The following is a 12,960-nucleotide window of genomic DNA, read 5'->3' as shown; positions in this document are numbered from 1 at the left end:
TGGACTAATCGCAACGTGGGCTGAATTCTCGGGTATAAGCCTGCATTCTGAGCAGCCTGAGTGCTGCTGGCCAGCACCCCTTTCGCTTCCCTGTTCCTCCTTCCCTACCCCGTGCCCCCTCACCTCTCAAATGAACCTGCATAGGTGCCAATAGGGTTTAATAAAACACATTTAAAAAAGTTCTGCGGTTCTGTATGGCACTGCAGACTCCCCCTACAGGAAATACAGCATGGCGCCAAACCGCAAGGTATGTTTGTTTTTATTTTTAAAATGAAACCCCATTTAAGCATGATTCGAAATTGATGGGAGCTAGGGGCTATTTAGCTCCTGCTCCTAGCCCAGGAGAGCCTGGTTGGCTTAAAACCACCAGCTACCAGGAGCTACTTTTGGCTACAGAGGCCAACTGGCGCCTTACCAACATACCTATGTGGCATTAAGTTTCTGTATATAGGAACGTATTTAAAGAGCCATCAAGACATCTAAAAGACATTTAAAGTGTAATGAATTGTATATAAATGCACAAAAAGTGAAAGTTTGCAGCTCACTCAAAATTTAGATGAGTGGCACGCTAGGTACTAGCTCCTGCTTTTCTAGTGGTAGTTTCTGCCTGCTAGGTGGTGGGTGATACCCAAGTTATTCTGTTACCTGGTAACGTTCTTTCGATGGGATGGTCCGACGACGTATTCCATATCTATGACAGTAATCACCACAGCTGTGTTGCTTCAGAAAATTTTCGGCGGCTGCGTCCTGCGTCGATGTCGATACGCTGTCCTCGAGGGCCTCCGTCGAGCTGACTTCACCGGATGTTATAAGTAGGACGCACAACGCCCGTAGCCTCAGTTGTAGTTTTTTCCCCAGAACGTGTGGCACCAAACCACTGCCAGTCTGACCACAGAAATCCTTGCGGAAACGTAAGCTGCAATCGCATAAGAAATTCTGTAGCGGAGCAGGTAGGGAGGGAGCGATATGGAATACGTCATCGGACCATCCCATCGAAAGAACGTTACCAGGTAAGAGAGTAACTTGTTCTTCGAGGGGATTGGGTCCTCCGATGTTTTCCATATCTATGACAGACTCCCAAAGCAGTACCAACGTATGGAGGAGGGAAAATAATTTAGAATATAGAAATTTAGAATGCCCAATCAAATTGCAGAGTAAAGGACCACCTTGTCAAAGGCCAGATCCTGCCCATGGATAGAATCGAGGTAGTAGTGACGTACTAAAGTATGGACCGAAGCCCAAGTGGCTGCATCACAGATGTTACGAATAGGAACACCCCTCTGCAGGGCAGTAGAGGCAGCCATACCCCTAGTAGAATGGGCCCGTACGCCTACCGTAGGGTCCTTACCTGCCAAGCGGTAACATTCAGAAATTGCCAAGATAATATATCTAGACAAAGTCTGCTTAGTCACAGCTTGTCCCAAGCGCCTTCCAGGGTAACCAATAAAGATCTGATCGTCCACTCTGACCCTGGACATGCGAGAAATGTAGAAACTTAAAGCTCTCCTAGGATCCTACGGAGCCTCTCCTCTTCCTTACCAGGATGTGGAGGAGGATAAAATGCCGGAAGAAAAACCTTCTGGCTCAAATGAAATTCCGACACCACCTTCGGAAGAAAGGAAGGACGAACTCTAAGGACAACCCTGTCCTTATAAAACACAGTGAAGGGTGGCTTAACTGAAAGTGCCTGCAACTCACTCACTCTGCGAACGGAAGTGACTGAACTAAAAACACAGTTTTAAGGGTTAACAGCCTCAAAGGACAAGAATGTGAAGGCTCAAATGGAGCACCCATAAGGAATTTCAGAACAAGGTTCAAATCCCAACCAGGCACCTGGAAAGGTGATGGCGGAAACACATTAGTAAGTCCTTTGAGAAACTGAGAAATTAAAGGAATTTTGAAATAAGACCACTCCTCAGACGAGCTCTTAAATATAGACAGCGCCGCCAGGTAACCTTTAACAGTACCCACTTGCAGGCCCCTGTGGGCCAACGAATGTAAACAAGACAGAACCACAGGAATGTCACATGAAAAAGGATCCACATTCTTAACCCTGCACCAGTCGCAGAACTTTCTCCAATGGTAACGGCACAGGGACTTTGTTGCCGGCCGTCTGGCTGAAAGCAACACCTCCATCACGTCTTCAGGGAGGTCCCAATCCTTATACCTCAACCTTTCAGAAGCCAAGCGTGAAGGTTGAGGGATCTGACCTCTGGATGGAGAGCCTGACCTCCCTCCCGTGAGAGCAGGCCGTCTCGGTAGGGAAGACGACGTGGAGGGCGATGGACAAGTCGAGAATGTCTGGGTACCACGTCCTCCGAGCCCAAGCCGCAGCAATGAGGATCATCCGGGAACCGAACCTCTGTAACCTGCGCAGCACTTATGGGATGACGGGGACTGGAGGAAACGAGTACAGCAGTGGGAAGGACCACTCCACCACGAACGTGTCTCCTAAGGCTCCTTTTGGAAGAAATTCACGCGAGCAGAACCTTTCGCACTTCCGGGTTGACACTGGAGGTGAAGAGATCCACCTGAGGGGTCCCCCAAAGGGCGAAGATCTCCAGGAGAATCTCCTGAGCCAGCTCCCACTCGTGAGAGATCACGTTCTGCATACTCAGAGCGTCCACCGTCTCGTTTTAGTCTCCGGCCAGATGAACTGCCGAGATCGAAACTTCCTGCTGGATGGCCGAGAACCAGAGGTGCATCGCCTCCCTGCACAGAGGAAGTGACCCTGCCCCCCCTTTTTGTTGAGGTAGTGCATGGCCACTGTGTTGTCCGTCAGAATCAGGACATTCTTTCATCACACAGTCGGCAGGAAAGCCTTCAGGGCAAGCCTGATGGCCCTCTGCTCCAACAGATTGATATGGAGCCTGGACTCCGACGGAGACCAACGACCGCTGACTGTCAACTCGTTGACATGCGATCCCCATCCCGTGAGGGATGCGTCCGTCACGATCGTCACCCTTGGCCAGGGTAGCCAACTGAGCCCCTTCATCAGATTGCCTTCGACGGACCACCAGAGAAGGTCCTGGGCGACCGAGGGCGGCACCTGAACGGGGTCCGACATCCTACCGGAGGACTGCGACCACTCCATCTTGAGGGCCCACTGCAGAGATGTCATCCGCAACCTGGCCTCCGGCACCAGAAGAATGCAGGATGCCATGAGGCCGGGCAACCTCAAGAACTCGAACGCTGAGAGACTCTGGGAATGTCGAAACTTGTGCACCATCTGCTCAATGTGATGAGCCCTCACCTGGGGAGGAAAACACTGCCCCAGGGATGTGTCGAGCACTGCGCCAATGTATTGGAGCCGCTGGGTTGGCGTCATATGGGACTTCTTTAAGTTGAGGCAGAAGCCCAGCTTGTGAAGGGAGTGGCAGGTGACGGACAGATGATCCAGGACTTGCTCAGGAGAGCGCGCCCTGATCAACCAATCGTCCAGGTAGGGGTAGACGTGAATCCCCCCTTTCCTGAGATACGCTGCCACCACCACCATGAGCTTGGTGAAGACCCTCAGGGCGGAGGTCAATTCGAGCGGCAGGACCCGAAACAAAGTGCGAGTCGCCAACCGCGAACCTCAGGTACTTCTTGTGCTTTGGATGGATCGGCACATGAAAATAAGCATCCTTAAGGTCTATAGATACCAGCCAGTCCTGAAGTTGAAGGGCCTGGAGGACTTGAGAAAGAGTTACCATCTTGAACTTGTCCTTCCTGAGGAGCTTGTTCAAACCGCGCAAGTCCATGATGGGTCTCAATCCCCCATCTTTCTTCGAAATCAAAAAATAAGGGGAATACGATCCCTTGTTCTTCTCTGCTACAGGCACCAGTTCTATGGCGCCTTTCTCCAGCAGGGATTGAATTTCCTGCTCAAGGAGCGGATCCGGACTCTTCAAAGAGATTCCCTGGTAGGCCTCTGCCGGAAAGGAAGAAAGTAGCCGTAGGCTATGATCTCCAGAACCCACACATCTAAAGTGATGGCACGCCACTCTACAAGATGCTGCGTCAGCCTTCCCCCAACCGGCGAACCCTGGGACATGGCCTCATGACTGAGCAGAAGCAGCTGCGGCAGTGCCTGAGGGCAAAGAGGCAACTGCCCGAGCGGCCTTGGCACCTCGAGTACCCTGTTTTCCACCTCTGGCCCTCCTACGGTGGCCCCTTTGACTTGCAGCTCCTCTCGATTTATTAAAGGATGAGTAATAACGAAAGGAACCTCCTCTCCATTACTGTCCCCTAGGACGAAAAGGCGGAGGTTGGCGAACTGCAGCGCTCAACGACTTTGCTGCGGCTTTGGAAGTCTGCAACCTCTCAAGGCTCTCGTCAGCCTTGCTGCCAAAAAGATGTTCACCATCAAAGGGCAGGTTGAGGAGCCAGGCCTGCACATCAGGAGCAAACCCCGACTTCCGCAACTACGCAAACCTGCGTATTACGGTGCTCGCCGCCATGGACCGGCTGACACAATCTTCCATGTCCAACCTGACTGAACCGTCTCACACATGGCATCCTTGCCATCCTGTACAATAGAGAGAAAACCATCCCGTTCCTCCCCTTCGGGAATATGTTCAGCCGCCAAGGAAATATAGTTCCACAGAGTGTGCCTGAAACGTGACAAGGCACACACTGAGTTGGCTGCCTGTAAAGCCATACCCCCTGAAGAAAACGCTATCTTCGCCCAGCCATCAAAAAGCTTGTCGTCCCTATCAGGAGGGATGGTAGGGTACGATGCCTGCTTTGCTTGGGCCGTGGCCGTCTGCACCACCAAACTCTCCGGAGTAGGGTGCGTGGTCAAGTAGCAGGGGTCACTACTGGCTGGGTGATATTTTCGCAGCAAGGACTTGCTCACTGACGGGAGACTCTCCGGAGCAGTCCAAGCTGCAGCCACCCTTCTTTGCAAAGCCATATGGAATGGCAGTACCGGGTCAGTTGGAGGACCTTGGTCGAGGATGTCCTCCGTCAGGTCATCTTGCAGAAAATCCACAGGTGGCGCAGACTACCCCAAGTATTCCGTGACCCTCGACATAAGGCGCTGGTACGAGGACTCGGCATGGGTGCCAGGCTCAGGCCGACAGAACTCCACCTCCGGAGAGGTGTCCAGACCACGGACGTTGTGCAGTGACTGACGCAGGTCTTCAATCTGGCTGTGATCAGACAAAATCTCGTCAGGCACATCCTCAGGCACCAAACCTTCCTCAGATCCCTCATCCCCCTCAGAAATAAAATCCAGAGGGCGGAAAGAGGGCACAGAAAAAGGGACAAAGACATGCTGAGCCTTGGCCAGAGCCTTTCTGCGGGGTTCGACCGGGCCACGGGGTACCTCCGACAAAGCAGCCTCGAAAGGCGTCGAGGGTGTCGACGGAATCGGCATCGAGCGAGGAGCCGACAACTTCGACGGCGTCAACACAGGCCTCGAGGGCAGAGCCCCGAGCGTGTTCTTCGGCGGCCTGGGTGCCGATGGCGTTGATGACTTCCTCGGAGGCAGAGTCTCGAGAGAGTCCCTCGACGACCTCGGTGCCGCAGGCGTCGAAGTCTTCCTCGAAGACTTCACAGGCTCACGCGGTCTCGAGGGCTTCGAGGACCGGGACCTGTCTAGAGCGACCATCCTTGTCCGACTGGGACCTCGAAGACGCCCGGTGGTCGCGACGACCGCTCAAGCCCGAAGGCAGATGAGCGGTGTCTCTAGCACGGTCACAGCGTCCTTAGATGGCGCGGATGGACCGGAGCCCTGCAATTGAAAAATCGCCATCATCTCCTTTCGGAAGGAATCCCATTCCTCAGGAGTGGAATGCTTGTTGCGACAAGCAACCCGCCGGCGGGCGGAGTCCTCGGATGAGGACGGCGAAGGTGACCTGTGACGGCACTTCCGTGATTGCCTCAAAGAGGCAGAGGAATGGCGAGACCGACTCCTGGACTGAGACCCCCCGGACTCACGACAACGATCCGGAGAGTCACCCCTCGAATCATCTGTCAAAACTCCATTGGATCGCGACTTCCAGGGCTTGGCCACCTGACCCACCAACAGCCTCTTCTTACGCTCCTGCAAGGCCTTCGATGTAAGCAACTGGCAGTCGACACAGTCATCCGTATCGTGGTCCTCCCCGAGGCACCAGAGGCAAGCGTCGTGCGTGTCCGTCAACGACATCTTGGACTCGCATACCCGACACTTCTTAAAACCTGACTGCGGGGTGGAAGAAGCCGAAGACATCATTTTCAATACACAAACAAACAGGTTCCAAGAACCGAAAGAACAGGATTGAGTAGAACCGAGGCGCGTCGAGATCTCCGCAGCGAACACGTTTGCGGAAAAAACAGAACTGAGGCTATGGGAGCCGTGCGTCCTACTTATAACATCCAGTGACGTCGGCTCGACGGAGGACCTCGAGGACAGCGTATCAACGTCATCGATGCAGGACTCAGACGCCAAAAAATTTCCAAAGCAGCACACCTGTGGTGATTACAGTCATAGATCTGGAATATGTCGGAGGACCCAATCCCCTCGAATGAAACAGCCTCATCCTGTGTAGAAACATAATAGGACATTGTCCATTTGGACTTGGGAGAACTGAACTGTGCATTCCTGAGAAAGTAGTATATACTGGGAGTGGATGCGATGGGACTGAAAAGACTAATTTTGTACTTATCCAATATTTAACTGTGGCAGTCAACAGACTAAAGGAATAGGGACACTGTTTGGCCATAGCAAGTGTGAAAGAGGTCAAAGAGTTAATGACCACTGCTGTTTGGATATATTACACAAAGATTTCGCCATGTTCTGGCCATTACCCAAATTAGAATTTGGCAGTAAAAAAAGAAAGCATGCTGCTCGCTAGAAATCACCAGAAATTGCGCAGTGAAAACCTGAAAAATAGGCCACCATCTACTTTTGCCTATGTCAGTGGTAACACAGGAGACCACTGCCAAAACCCATCCTTTGGCTGCCCACAGAGCAAAATCACTGCCAAGGAATACAGAGCTGTCTCAAAAATCCGTTTTTATTTGGCGACAAATTTGCTAAAATCATGGCTCACAAACCACCTAAAAAGATCCAACCTCCTTGTTGGGTATTCCACATCATTATACTGCAAGAATCCACATAAATCCAATGTCAGAAAGAAACATATGTTATTATAACAAAATCCACTTTTAAAGATACTTGATGGAAAGAAAGCTGTCAAAATGAGTGCAATACCGGTACTCACCACTACCAGAAGCCAGCGTTTTAAAACCATTTTCTTTGTAAAGTTGGGCATGGAACCCCAAACTATGCCAAGGAAATACTTGCTATCAGAAGCCTAAAGGGTGGAGACAATTTAAAACTATATTCTGAAATAGCTTGAAGGAAGAAATTGTTTAATGCAATTGTTAAAATGTGGGTTATATTGGAAGAAAAGACAATTTGTAGACATTGGTTGCAGAGTTAAAAAGTTTCCCACACTGGGATCAAACAGATTCCACACCTTCCCCCTGGACAAAGGAAGCCTTCCACAGCCCTTGGCCAAGAGATTGACAGACTGGTGTGAACAGGAACTAGCCAAGGAAACCTGGCATGTTGCTCTCAGTCAAGACAATGGATTTTTTTGGATGAATAAGAATATGCTGATTTGGGTGTGACTGGTCAACAACTCCTGGCAGGAAACAAGACATGTGACCCTCTGAGTCAGCCAGCTCTGGGGGAGGAGACAAACCATTGCGTGAATTGAATTAAAAGCAAATGTATGTTTTATAAAAATGCTTATAACAAAGTGCACTGAACTGACAAAAATGTAAAACTTTGAGGTTCTTAAAATGAAAAATTCACTCACAATTTAAGACTAAGCTGAAATCTGTGTGATGGTCTAAGACTAAACCCCAAAATGTATTCATCTTGTAGCTGCTATGATGATGCTAGGGACAAGAAAAATTACAGAGATGTGATCAGATGGAGTGTGTATGCCTGTGTAAAATTTGATGCAGAACCAATATTGGGAAACCCACCAAAAGCGCGAATAAGTGGTCATTTCTGAACCCAAGCTCGTAGGAACATGGGACTTGAACAGAGACATGCCTTAATTAAGCTGTGATGTGTATATGTATTATGAACAACTTGTGTATCTGGGAAATATGTTTTTTGGGAAAAATAGAGTTTCTATGAAAAAGCAAAGGGGAGGGATTTCAGTTAAGCCATAAAACACAGCATCACTCTGACACATATGACACACTTCTCCTGTCTCAAATCAGGGGACAGGAAATTCTCTGACCTATCAGGATCCTTAGAGGGTTGGGCATAGAGAGTCGGCCTCCCCACCCCCTTTGGAAACACATAAATAGGGACTGCTGAGACCCAGAGAGACAAACCTTTTGCCACTACTCAACTGATTCCTTGGCGCAGCACCCTGCCGGAAGACTCCAGATCCAGAACCAAACTCTAGAACTTAGAAGCAGAGAGGTCTAATCCAAAAGCTGAACCCTTCTCAGCAGGCCTGCAGAATCTAGCAACCTGATTCGAACTCCTAAACTCCCCAGGGGCTCTCACCTTCAACAGCTGGGCTGAGCTGTTTTGCTTCTCGCTAAGAACCCTGTGCTAGAACCAAGATCCAGACCCAGAATGTAGTGCTGTATCCAGAGCCGTCAGATCCAGTCTAAGAGGCCGTCCAGACCGCCGTGCAGTGCTGTGAGCAGAACCCAGTGCCTGAGACCTGTCCGGTGGCGAGTGAAGCCAAACCCTTGACCAGATCTTTGATAAGGCCCATTCCATTCCAAATCCTAGGAGTGAGTATCTCGTCTAGAACTGTGCATAGTCATCTCTTAGTCTAAAGTAATCTTATCCCATCCATTTCAACCTGTCCAGAACTGTATTATAGAATCTTGTGTCCATCATGTTGATTCCAAATCTGTAAAGCGCACTCTGTCATTTTGAAATCTTGACTTTATTTCTGAAAATCTGCCTCCATAAAAACCTCTGTAACCTTTGAACCGTACGTCCTAGACCCGGAATTTAACAGTCATTTTGAAGCTAAGATCCTAAGCTTTCCATCAAACCTAAAACGTCATTATAGTTTTTCCATAATCGCCTTTTACGCACACGGAAAAAGTGCCGTGAATTACAATTTAGCTCCATTTCACCACTTGTAAAAATAGCTGTTTGTTTTCAACTACTGAAATTCGTTTCCAATCTGATAATCTTTCATGAATCATTGCTAGTGTTGACCTGAACCAATCCAAAGTAACTAACACTTATCCTGAATCTCCTTTAGTGAATTAAAATCATATTAGCACATTTCCCCTTTCATGACAATCACATTCAAAAGTATTTTTGCCTGTGTTTAAAATCATACCTGTTTTCTCTAAGCTTGATGGGGGGAACTAGGATTGAACTGTATTATTGATTGTATTCTTGAAACCTGTGTGCCCTCATTTCTATCTCTTCATATTGCATAGGGGGGAGTGAATAGTCACAGGGAAAAAAGTGATCATATTATCTTTTGATTGAAATCATATCAAGTTATTTCTGTGTTGCATTGTTTCCCATCTTGCATTTCCTTGAATCATATAAAGTATTCTCTGCTACAGTATCCTTACTATTCCTAAGTGATTAAAGAGATTGTTGATTTTGCAATATTACCCATGGTTGATTACCGTCCATCTTCATAAGTGTGCTATTCAGATATTATTTTGTTCATAAAAGTGTGATATACATATTGTTTAATTCTTCAAATAAACCTTTTAATTTGCAAAACAAACCTACTTCTTGGCTCAGTGAGGTTGGGGAGATCCAAAGAGAGGGGCGTTATATAAGGGTTCATCATCCAGATTTAAAGAACTTTGACATAAAAATATATAAATAAGGGCTTCCGTTGGGCATCCCATACTAAGCATTGACTTGGTTGGAGTGCTGGATTGAAGTCACTTACAGGGCGCAGACAGAAAACATAAAAGACACCACAGAACATAGTCTAATTTTAACCTAAGGAGCTGGAGAGTTGCAGGTGAGTTCTAAGGAATGGACATGGAAAGATTCCTAGTCATTTCATCGAGAAAAAAAAGGCATTGAAATGCCACACCATCGAAAAAAAGCATTGTTTACCCAAGCATCGACAGGCTAACTTTTACATGCAAAAGTACATTTCCATCGAAAATATAAATGGACTAGTTTCAATGGAAATGCACTTTTATATGTTAAGGATAGCATTTCAATGCATTGTTTTGTAATGTTGAAACATTACATGGAGCTGTCCAGTGCTTAAATTTAGTCACTGGCCAGCTCCTTGTAACTTTTTAATGTTTTTATGTATACTGAGGAGGGTTCCACCCCCAGTGCCCCCAACCCTAACTCTAACCCTAATCCTAACCCTAACGTAACCCTTAATCTAACCCTAGCTCCAACCTTAACCATAATCTAACCCTAGCCCCAACCTTAACCATAATCTAAACCTAGCCCCAACCCCAACCCTGACCCTAATGTAACCCTTAATCTAACCCTAGCCCCAGCCCTAACCCTAACCCTAATTTCGAATATAGCTTTGAATTATAGTTAATCGAAAGGCATTTCGATGGAAATGCTTTTCAATGCTTATAATTTGATGGAATGGTTTTAGATGGATTGACTAGATACCACATAGAACCAGTACAATAATAAAGTCTTCACATTTTTTTGGAAAACTTCTGTAGATTCAATGCTTCTGATGTCAGGAGGTAATGCGTTCCATGCTGCTAGGGCAGCAGCCATGAATGCTCAATTTTGGGTTTTGGCCAATTTACAAAGAGATGATCAAGACATTTGCATTATTTGACCTGAGAGACCTAGTGTGTTGTTTCCTTTTAATCACTCCCATTAGGTAAAGTGGAATTTGACCTTTAAGGCATTTATGAGTAAAGAGAATCAGCCTGAAGCATACTCTGGCCTGCACTGGAAGCCAATTCAGGCTTCTTCTGGCGTCCGAAACTTGATCTCTATGCCCAAGTTCTTTCACTGCTCTTTCTGAATCACCTGGAGCCCGTGGAGGTCCTTTTGTGCAATGCCCACAAAAGGAGGCAGCCATAATCCAATTTAGAGCCAATAATGGCTCTGGCAAGAATCTCTGCGTTCTTCTCAGAGATGAATGGGCGAAGGTGCCTATGTAGTTTGATGAAGTATGACAATGAATAGACTAGACTATTAACCTGGGCCTCCATGGACAAGTTCTTGTCCAAATAGATGCCCAGCGTCTTCACTTTCGTCATAACATCAATCATACAATTGTCTAGGCTAAAAACTTTACATGCTGGATCAAGTTTAGCCGGTCTTGGATTAGTCCCCACCAACATAAGCGCAGTTTTTGAGGTGTTGAAACCCATGCCATTCATGACCATCGAATTTTGAATGGCTTGGTAGACCCTGTTGATGTTCAGTTCATCCTCTTTATGCACACCTGTAATGGGGATGACACATTGTGTGTCATCCGCATAATTTACAAAGAAAATCCCCTCTTTTTCCAGCATATTTAAAAAAGAGATCATAAAGATGTTATAGAAACAAGGGAACACGCACGCTCCCTGTGGAACTCCAAATAGAGGAATGGGATTAGCTTTGGCTGTCTCACTTGCTACCCTTATCTGTCTGTCCGATAGAAAATAATTCACCCATTCAGGTGCTTGGGATGAGACATGGATGTACTGCTTTAACCTGGTGGACAAGATGTAATGGCCCACCAGGTCAAACACCGCCAAGAGATCCAGCATCATTAACAAAGCTATTTGGCCAACATCCATTACTTGGAGCAATTCTGATTTTAAAGATACCAGGGCAGTCTCGGTCCCATGGGCCTGCCGAAAACCTGATTGGAATTTGTGAAGAATCTGGACATTATTGAGGTGCTGAGCGATTTGGTTACATGTCACTGTCCAGAATCTTCAACAAAAATATAGTATTGGTTATCGGTCTATAATTGGCTGGGGTCTTGGGACAGAGGTTAGGCTTTTTCAGTAATGGGGTAATCTATGCTGCTTTGATGTTACTGGGTATGCAGTTTTGTTCAAAAGAAGCATTAACACATTTTGTAATGGCTGATATTCGTACAGGCGAGCACTCCTTAATAATCACTGCAGAGCAAGGATCCCCTTTGCAACTTGTGATTTTAATTTGAGCAATTGTTTTGGCAAATTCAGCCTCTGAAATAGGGGAAAAATTAAAAGTCGGAGCATTCAAATCACTCCTGTCCGATGAAGGGGGCGTGACTTCAGAATTATTGAAATTAAAGAGCAAATTGTTTTCTTCAATAGACTCTTTGATCTTATCTAATTTGCTAGCCAAGGCATCCTGGATGCTTGTGCACCATTTTCGTCTTTTTGGATAGGGTCTTCAGAAGGACCTGTAGGATGTTCCTGCTCTTTTAATATTCTGAACAGCTCTTTACTATTAGAAGGTGCGCTAGCAATTCTAATGTTCAGGGAGTCTTTTTTCCAAAACACATGAAGCTATTAGAACGTGCCTCGGTAGAGTGTGGCACCAATGATGAAATCCATTAAGGAGTTGTTGGTGAAGAGAATCATTTTGAAAGCAGACGAAGTCTCCCACTCGTTGCCCCAACTTGGCAGATAGAGCAAAGCTGGAGGGCAGAGATTAGGCAAACACTATAAGGAGATTAACAAAATACTTCCCCCTTCTTTCTCCCCCACAAAGGCAATGGTACCTTTGCCAGAGATGCTAGCACGGGAGATGCCCAAATGCACCATCTTCATAGTCCCAGATATAAATAACATTTTATGAGCTTGCACCTTACACAAAGACAGAGCTATAAAACCATACACCTTTGGATGGGAAGTTTCTTCTGGAGAATATTGCCTCAGGGGTTAAGAGATATTGCCACAATATTGCTCAGAGTAATGAAAAGTATATTAGACAATCTAAAATGTGCAGAGCATGTGGTTGGATATGTGTACGCTATGTGGATTTGTAGCAAGAATGAGGAGGAACATGATGACATTTGCAAGAAATGTTACCAAGAGCAA

General features: G+C 46.9%; 1 long non-coding RNA gene across 1 annotated transcript in view; it reads right to left on the bottom strand.

Annotated features, from left to right (window-relative positions):
- LOC138510046 (uncharacterized) overlaps window positions 1-12,960 on the bottom strand; it is a 396,450-nt gene that overhangs the window by 68,099 nt on the left and 315,391 nt on the right. The window lies entirely within an intron of this gene.

Source organism: Ambystoma mexicanum, chromosome 6p (genome assembly GCF_040938575.1).
Source record: "Ambystoma mexicanum isolate Mex_15411 chromosome 6p, UKY_AmexF1_1, whole genome shotgun sequence".
In the NCBI taxonomy this organism is placed as follows: domain Eukaryota; kingdom Metazoa; phylum Chordata; class Amphibia; order Caudata; family Ambystomatidae; genus Ambystoma; species Ambystoma mexicanum.
This window is presented reverse-complemented; position numbering and strand designations above follow the sequence as displayed.